Source organism: Nilaparvata lugens, chromosome 5 (genome assembly GCF_014356525.2).
Source record: "Nilaparvata lugens isolate BPH chromosome 5, ASM1435652v1, whole genome shotgun sequence".
NCBI classification, from domain to species: domain Eukaryota; kingdom Metazoa; phylum Arthropoda; class Insecta; order Hemiptera; family Delphacidae; genus Nilaparvata; species Nilaparvata lugens.
The window spans coordinates 11,062,155-11,072,301 of record NC_052508.1 but is presented as its reverse complement, the minus strand read 5'-3'; the positions used below and the strand labels follow the sequence as shown (position 1 = coordinate 11,072,301).

General features: G+C 30.4%; 1 long non-coding RNA gene across 1 annotated transcript; it reads left to right on the top strand.

Annotated features, from left to right (window-relative positions):
- Nucleotides 1–363: 363 nt before the first annotated feature.
- Nucleotides 364–6,516, top strand: LOC120351237. Its single transcript, XR_005571252.1, has 3 exons — nucleotides 364–444; nucleotides 1,286–2,280; nucleotides 4,453–6,516. It is a non-coding gene; the product is annotated as an uncharacterized LOC120351237 (long non-coding RNA).
- Nucleotides 6,517–10,147: the final 3,631 nt, after the last annotated feature.

Below are 10,147 nucleotides of genomic sequence, written 5' to 3'. Positions count from 1 at the left end.
ATATGCTGTGTTGATAAATATTACCAGAAAAAATTCTAGTCACAAACTATTTTTAGATTTCCATCGGAATAAAACTGCTCTCTATAGTGATATTTAGGTCAAACTGTTATCATTCCTGTTATAAAACGTTCTCTATTCAAACATAGCTGACAGCTGAAGTGAACTTCATTTTAGCTCATCATAGCTCCTGTTGGGAGGAAATGACTCACCCATTTTCTATTGTAGAATTTTTGGCAAACCTATCAATATAATAATATTGAATGATTGTCATCGACGAAACATACCTTATTACAGTATTTTCTTATAAAGGTGAATTAATTTCTCACTGAGAAGAAGTATTCTACAACTTAAGATTATTGATTTTCGTTTTTGAACTATATATTTTGACGACACATTTTTGACTTATGTTTTCGTTATGGAAAAGTACCACAACACAACTGTAAGGTTTGTAAAATTCGTTGAATAATTATTGCAAATACTGTCATTTAATGTAAATTAGTGTAAAAGCCACTAAATATATTGAACATAAATATAAATAACTCTAATCTAATCATTGATTTATCTGATTTCAAGCCTTATAAATGAGTAAATAAATCAAATAAAGTTATTTTATAAGTGGATAAATAAAATAGAGTGATTATATGAGTGAATAAATGAAATAAAGAGATTGATTGACTGATAGATCATTTGAATCTGTACTCGCATGACTCATTCTTCTTACACTTTCCTGGAGGAAGTTGAAGGCAGGACGTAGCACACGTGATTATCATCAGCTAATCGCCTGGCACCACCAATTAAATGAATCACGAAGAAAAGTGATCGTTACTTTCGTGAATCAGCGAGAAAACGCGTGCCATACATTGAAAATCGTCCGCTCACGACCAAACAATTAACAAACTGAGTATGAATCAGCATCAACTTGCAACGCTGAATTTGAAAAAAATCTGCAACATCCGATCGTGGTTTTCGAACTTAAACCTGATCCTTTGAGGTCAGTAATCCTGATGACTAACCGCTCTTGGCTTGAGAGTTTAATACAAACGCATACCAGAGAAGGTCGTTGAAGGATATAAGCACATCAGGATAATGTTATCACTCTCTGCTTTATTACTATATTTTGTAAAGTTGGGTAGGTATAGATCGTTCAACTGATATGACTAACACACCGATTTGCATTTTGATTACGGTATATGATGGAGCGTGTGAATTGTTATAATATGCTAGAGTGTTTTAAAATGTATGCAATTTGACAGCCCAGTATACAGTCCGTCTGGTTTATTTTTAGACTGCAGTTGTGGGATCCACTTTGCACACCGTCAATACTCCCTATCGATGCTCCACACATTCTACAAATACTGACAATTTGTAGTGAGTCTCCTTAGAGGAAAAAGCAGCAGCAAAATAATACGGGGAAAGCCGAGTTGCGTTGAAGACTGGTCTTCATGCTCTAGACTCCAGCCAGATAGATTCCACAACGTACGCACACAGTCTAAACAGAGAGAGAATGATAAGGTTTGCCACCTACGTTTCGAGTGAGTTTTCAGCTGGATAAAGCTTGGAAGCAGCATGGCAGGAACTCATTTCTAATCCAGACGCCGTCCAAGCAACAAGTTAGTTTTTGAATTTGTGCGCCAGTAAAGGCTAGTTTACGCGGGAGTATTCAAACGTTCTTACTGCGATTTCCAAATAGTTTTCGAACGCGACACAATCAGTGAACTGTGAAGAAGTTGAAGTGTTTATGAACTTAATAGATTCTAATATACGTTGATTTTTGAGAACTTTATTTGTTGAACATTAAAATATCTTCGAAAATGATTTCCTCTTCAATTTTGATCGTTTTTGTGACAATAGTTGTGGTGTGTTCAACAACCAGTAATGCTCACCCTTCCCGTCACCGACGCAGCCATCGAAGAATAATAAACTTTAATGAAAACGTTTTATCTTTCAAAAACTTCGAACACGACAAACCAATCTCGAGGCCCATCTCTGTGTTAGATATTCCCGAACTCATGGATACGGGACGCAACTTTAAGCCTGACTTTGTTGTTCTGGATCGTTGTGACTACCAGTCGGGCTACTGCAAGGATCACGGCTATTGTTTGAAGGAGATCGATTACGAGAAGGTGTTAGTTGAGTTCAAAAATCAGAAAACTGACGAAATGAAAACGGTGCGGTTGATTAATCATTTGGAATGTGCTTGTGTGCCCTGCCGATGAGTCTAACTTCAGCCTGAAGTTGGAAGGATATCCTTATTCTAGTCGCAGATGGACTGCCAAAAAGGTGAATATAAATACATGCACTATAATGTAATATGTATAAAAAATATAATAGCAATAAATTAATATAAGTAAGTGAACTTAATATCTAACAATGTAGGCTTTTTATCAACTATCATGTTTTTTGACTCAGGGGACCTTGAAACGTATAGAAAACATGAAATTAGGGTACCTTAAATTTTTTTGGAAAGCAATACTTTCCTTACCTATGGTAATAGGGCAAGGAAGTAAAAATAGGTATTGATCTGTATAGACCTACATCAAACAGTAAAATCTGAAATGGGAATAATAAGAACTTCATAATTTTTGACTTGAATATTCAATCATTTCCCTACAATATTAAGTTATTTTGTTGAGGAAATATTTTTTCTTCACAATTTGGGGTATGAACTTGCTGCTGTTTTATTTATTGATTGTAATAGGCAAATAAATTCCACTTATAATAGAGTCAATAACTGCAAGGTGAATATTTTAATTATCATGTAAGTTTAACTTAAAGTATATTTAGACGTAGCAATATAGGTTATTTCAAGTATACTGTAGTTTATACACCTCAACAATGTTTGACAAATGCATGGTGTCAAATTCATCTTTTGTAGTTATCAAATTAATTATTAGTAGCCGAATCAATGAATGTTCTATTATTATTCCAACCTGTAGCTATTTTCAGAACTTAAGTTACTATAATTTTAAAAATGCAACAATACTCATCTTTAAATTTTCAATTTAACTTAGCCTATATCAGTGTTAGAATAATAGAGAAAATAAGTAAAATACTGTACGATAAAAATGATAGAATAATAATTTTATTTTATTGTGTATCATATTGACTTTTTTGATTATTTTTCCATCTAACAATCGCAATTTTATTATTGATCAACTCCCTAATCAATAATTCAATCTACGTTATTTACTCTCATATTAGTGCAAACCCATTAATTCCATAAAAGGCTTAATATGATCAATATTTTTCTGGTTTCCAATACCTGTATTGTTTCCGTACAACCCACACGTGCTTTATAAATTTCAAAGTCAATTACTGTACTTACTATTTTCCCATTGAATTATTACTACCTCAAAAGATGTAAACATGTTTTTCAAGAAGTATTTTTATACTGTTGTCTTTCTCTGGACTGGAGACTGGAGACTCCAATAGTGATAATAAATTGATTTCTGTCTGCTTGTAAATTGCATGCATTGGAGCCGAGAGTGTTTTCTAGTCTTGTTAATGACCATTTGGCTAAATCTAGATTTATCTTAGTTTTATTTCATCTCATAAAAATGAACTTCAAACAGCAGCGTGGTTCGTTACGATACAACCATAAGAATAATTATTTCTCATCACGAAAGTAGACGCTTTTAATGAGCAGACATTATTCAAAATCATGAGAGCTACTCTATAAACAAGGATGGTGAAAAATAATAATACAAACTGGACTTGATGGAAGATTTTTCTCCATTAAATTTTACTGATTACAACCAGGAAGGCAGTTAATTGATATTACGGATTATGAATAATAATATGGTGTTTATTTATATTGATTCTCGGCAACTTTGATCATCTTTCCAATTCTGTATGTTGTATCAATTTTTTTCAATACAATTTATTTCATCAAAAACACAAATTATTTTTCACGTTGATTGAACTTTATTCCATCAAATTGTTATAGATTTCTCACCAATTCGCTTAAATTTTAATCGAGGAAATTGAGGACGAGATTAGCACAAAATAGATTTATTACTCATCATAGCCATGTCACAAGGACTAGAATTCAACATGAATACTAAATTATTTATAACGTGTACAATACACACAATGCACAAATAGAACTCCATTTCCACTAATAAAACTTCCGAAATTGATAATATTCACATATAACTTACTCATCATTTCCTGAATAAGTCAGGAAAAAATATAGAGATTGAGAGTAATTTACCGTTAGTTTAATATAAGTTCTTGGAATTCTATAGTCTACTGAGTACTAACTGGAATCAAGAACTCTATGAAATTATATATTATTCTAGTCAAATACATGATAAATAATACAGCCTTGAACTCTTCAAGTTATATACATTGGAATATATAATTTCATTTTCCTAAAATTTTCACTATTAAAAAGAGTTCAATTAATTTTGCAACTAACCAATAATTTTGTTTTTTTTTCTGTTGTTCCAGTACTGTGATACCGCCGGTCTTCCTACCCAGCATTGAACTCAGAGACTCCATCAATATTGATGAAAATACCAGCTTTGATGTTCATTATCCGGGAATTCACCAGCGTTGATGTTCATAATCCTCATCAATATCGAGAAGAGCTCATCAATATATTGATGTCTAACCACCAACATTGATGGCCATCGACTCCAGGGGTTCATCAATCTCAATAATCTACATATCGATAATTAACATCTTCATGGACTCAAACATTCAACATGAATGCAAGGATGCAGAAATGGTCGGATTTAGAGACACTGGTTTATTGACATAAAGTGAAACAAAATATCGAGCAACTCGCATATCGACGCATCGATGTGACGGTAAAGTGTTAGTGCCTCGAGTTACCATCATCTCCAAAGAACTTATTTATCAACTTATTTATAAATCACAACCTTTATTCACTTTAGATGCTCAACTTTCACATTTCCCACCGACTTGATAGGAAATTTATATAGATTATTTGAAAAAAAATATGAGAATTCACATTAGATACCACATATCAATGTTATAAAAAATGTATGAGTTCAAAGTTTCAAGTAAAAAAAAAGTATTAATCAATTCAATCAGTGGGAGAATGTTTTCAACATAATAGAAGCTTAATCATAGTATGATGAATCTGAAGGTTTAGCAAAAGGTGATGGATTATTAAGGATGCTAGTTAATTAGCTATAGGAGTAGAATCGTTATAAATATGCTGATAGTATTTAAAACGAATTCACATTTAAGTACGGTAGTTGTTTTTGAGCATATATTATTTAGTTTTTGGTTATCCATCTTGTTTTCACCAATATTATTACTATTGTATTTTGATAACTTTAAAGTGAAAAAACACTCACATTCTATTGGTGTGGCGGCGACCGTTGCACATACGGTATATATTATTTATCATCTTATATGATGCATCTATATACTGTCTCATTTTACTGATTAATCAAATTTGAATCAATTTATTCTCCATCAATCAAACATACATACAACAGTCAACTGTTGTCATAAAGTTGTTAATAATATATTTTTATTTATTTATACTTAATATAAATATTTATTTGTAATTTGTATTTATATGAAACACTTGAGACGATTCTATATTAACTTACTTTTGTTATCAGAGGCATTTTATTGAAACACAAAAAATATTATCTTGAATTGGAATTTGAATTTGTGATAATAGTTTAGATATTTAGATTATCCTTTCTATTTTGTTTGTAAAGTATTTTTACTATAATTTATCTTATTTATTTTTTGTTCAGTCTATTCCATCCATTATCTTTGTATTTATTTGCTTCATTGTCAAGTATTGAAGCTTACTCCATATTAGATCTATTTATTTAGTTTTATTTTGTTTATTATATATATTTCCATTATCATAATTGCCCCAATATTTATCTGTTCAATTCGTCTATTCAGATCTATGTATTGATTAAGGATTCATTGAGTTTATTAATACAGATAAATTCTTCATTTATTTTCAATTGCATCCTATTGATATTTTTAATAGTTCGATGTCTTTATAATATTTTTTACATTCTCTCCATGACTAAATTCACTTTTTATTCATGAATTTCCTTCAAAAAATTGCTCACTAGTTAAGGCTGCAAAAATTATTATATGATTCTTTATTTATTCATGTATTATTATCTGTTATATTCATTCATTTGTACAAAGCTATTTATTGATTGTAGATGCTCTATTGGTATCATGAAAATTCATATTTGATAAAAATATTAAATCCATTTTTTGGTGATTCAGACAAATATTTATTATTATATCTCTTATCTTGTAACAAAAATCGAAAGATTGTTATTTATTGCTTGTAGATGCTCTATTGGTATCAAGAGAATTCAAATTTTATCATAAAATTACTAATGTAAATACAATATCCATCAACATTGTTGTAGACTTATGAAATAATAATAATTTATTTATTGAATGATGAACTTATCACACTTTAGTACAAATTTTTCATGTATTGTAGATGCTACACTGTGATATTTTAAAGATATTTATTAAAAAAACACTGAATTTTAATACCTTCTTTTGATTTTCCTTATCCTTCGACCAAAATTTACTGATATTGGTAGAAATGAAAGAAAGGAAAGCATGTGAGAAGATTAAAAAGTAGAGAGACCATCAGTTCCATTATACAATAAATTAATAAAACATTATGGCTTCTTGATCGATTCCGAGCTGCGATGTATTAACACACTTTTTCCAAAGTATTTCACACGACATTCAGTCAAATAGCTACATTTATTATGTACATAATCATTTGACTGCATGTCGTGTAAAATACATAGGAAAAAGTGTGTTAATAACACATCTTCGACAAAATTTCATGGAATATAATCGTAAAATGGGTCTCAAGATTAATAAATATATGTTGTCTTGTTGAAAGCTGAGTTAGGACTCCAAATTCACTCAGCAACCCATAACTCCTTAGAATGAATGAATTCCTCAAAAATTGAAAATAACACCAGAAATGAAAGATAGAGACAGAGAAAATATGTAAGCGATGTACCGTTTACATAATATTCAGTAAAGACGAAATTAATACTGTTTAATGATGAAATAAAATCACAATAATATCATAGAGAAACAATAGCGTAAGTAGATATCCCATGGTATAGGGAATTTATGTCGCAACTTTTACTCAAGCCGATTACTATCGATTATTGTCAATTTTTACTGTTTTGTTGGGGTGAGAGTGCATGAACAGCACAATTTGAGAGACTACCAGCATCACACAGCTGCATGGGAAAGAACTACGTGAACTATCGGCTTGGGATAACAGTAAAAGTTGCGACATAAACGCCCTATACCATGGGATATCTACTTATGCTATCGTTTCTCTATGATAATATCTTCTAAATTGTCTATTCTACTGAAATGATACTAAGACAAATAAGGTACCTAATAGATCAAGTATACTACGGTAGCTTACTCATTAAGGCTGTGCAAAGGCTAAAAATAAACTTTCGAATTTTTGGGACAGAACATTTCAAATTTGGTAAAATATAAATCCATGAGATTTAGAGGATAGATTATTCATGGTATTGTTGATCTAGTAAAACAAAAATTTTCTGAAAATATCAATTTTCAAGATAGTTATTAAATTTACTAAAAATAACTTTCAGTTGAGTAATTTTTGGTAAATTGAACAACTTTTTCAAAAATTGATATTTTCAGAAAATTCTTGTTTTAATAGATCAACAATACCATGAATAATCCATCCTCTAAATCTCATGGATTTATATTGTACCGAATATGAAATGTTCTGTCCCAAAAATTCGAACTTCAGGCGCTCATATCTCAAAAAGTAATGATTGGGAAAAATTTTTTTCCTGAGAAAACTTTTTCATTTTGATAGCTTCATGATAATATACGAATCGAAAAACTTCGATAAATATCACGAGTGGAAAGTTTATTTTTAGCCTTTGCACAGCCTTAACTCTTTAGAATGATTGAATTCCTCAAAAATTCAAATTAACACCAGAAATAAAAGACGATAGAGACAGAGGAAAATATGTAAGCGATGTACCGTTTACATAATATTCAGTACAGACAAAATTAATACTGTTCCATTACCATATGAAATAAAAACATAATAATATGTTCTACATTGTCTATTCTACTGAAATTATATTATAAGACAAAAATAAAGGTAGGCCCTCATAGATCAAGAGTATACTACGGTAGCTTACTCATTAATAATTGAGTTAATACTCATAAATAAAGTACCAACTCATCAAGGATCAATATCAGGATTGGTAATATCAGTATTGGTTTCATATAATATAGTCCTAAGTATCTGAGTAATAATAAGGCCCAGTTGCACAAAAGCCGGTTAAAATTTTAACCGTGATTAATTTTCACGAGAACCAATCAGAGAAGGTTTTTTGAAAAGGCGGCTTTTCCGATCAACCAAACATCACAGTGGAATCTTCTAAATAATTGGTTCTCGTGGAAATTCGATTAAAATTTAACCGGCTTTTGTGCAACCAGCACTAAGAATTCAAAATAGGCCTATGATTTGTGCTGCTTCTTAACCGTTAATCAACTAAATACTTTAGTATAATGCAAGTAAAATTATATCAGTAGGCCTAATTGATTAAAAAGATGCAATTAAGTTCATAAAAAATAGATTTATTTCAAGTTCATCTAGAATGGTTTCAATAATGGAATCGATAAAATAATATAAAAAAGCATATATATGCTATGAGATATGAAAATTGACTCATCTATCTAGAGAATTTCAATATTTATATTTGAATTTATTAGTAAATCACAATTAAGTCATTTCAAGTAACGGTTATAACAATTGGAAGAAGTTTTTTTAAGAATTGAGAGAGTAATTTACAGTAGCCTAAATGCCTGCACAATTTATCTCAGCTACGTAATTACTGATATTAATTCTCTGGAGTACAAGGAAAATGCTTGTACAGAAAAGTAGCTATATATACTACAATCATAAGTATAGTAGCTACATAAGTAGTAACTACATCAAATCAAAATTTGATCCATATATATATATAGCAACATGGAGAGAAAATTATTACATTATCAACGACTATTACATTGAGAGAAAATTGGAAGTATTTATAGAATGTAATAGAAGTAACAACTTAATCATTTTCAAACATGATATTATCTAAATTAACGTATGCATTAGTTCAATGTAAAGAGCGTCGATTTTGTATTCATAGAAGAGTGCTTAAACAGAAATAAAATTAGCTTGAATGCTCCTCGAGTTCTTATTATTATTGATTATCCTTTTTCCACTTTTCCTTTTCGTTGACATCATCTGTATTAGTTTGTTGAATACCTAAATACTCCTCTAGTTCTTATTATTGGTGATCATTTTCACACTTTTCCTTTTTATTGACATCATAATGAATCACTGTAGCTTGTTGAATACCATCTCTTCGATACCATACTTAATATTCAAAAGAAGTACCGTACCTAGGTATTGTATGTACTGTGATGTACAGTAGGGACTTATTGCACATTTTGATGACATGAATTTAAGTCCTACATGTCGTATGCTATATAGAGACGTCCACGTTATGACAGTCTTTGATTGGTATTGGTTTTGCTATCCTTGTTTATCATTCGACAAAGCAGATATAGCGCTATCCTTTTTAGCTCCGCAACGTTGTTAGATCGTTTGATGTCAATGTAGAAATATAATTAATTAACAAAATATTCAATCTCAATTATATAAATTTATTATTAAATCATCAAAAAATATTTTCTTGAAAAATGGAGTATAATAGATTATTTTAACAAGAATGAACGGTTAACATTACATCACATTTACCATAGATTTATTTTATTATATCATATACTGGACAAGTTAAACCGTCGTCGGTCCCGGCTGCCTAAAAAGCAGTCGTTAGGTCATGTCAGAGGCCCTGAAATTGATCAGTTGCGACCTGAAAACTCTGACATTAGACCTGAGCCAGCCAGGTCACTCGATATTTTTATTATTTTATTATATCAGATATTCAATATTATTTATAGAATGTATTATAAGAATATAATTGGAAAATATATTTTATTGACGAATTAGATATAATTGATTACTTTTAACAAGAAAGAAAAATAATTGTTATCGTACATCAGATATACCAGTATCAGCTATCCTATATAGAAG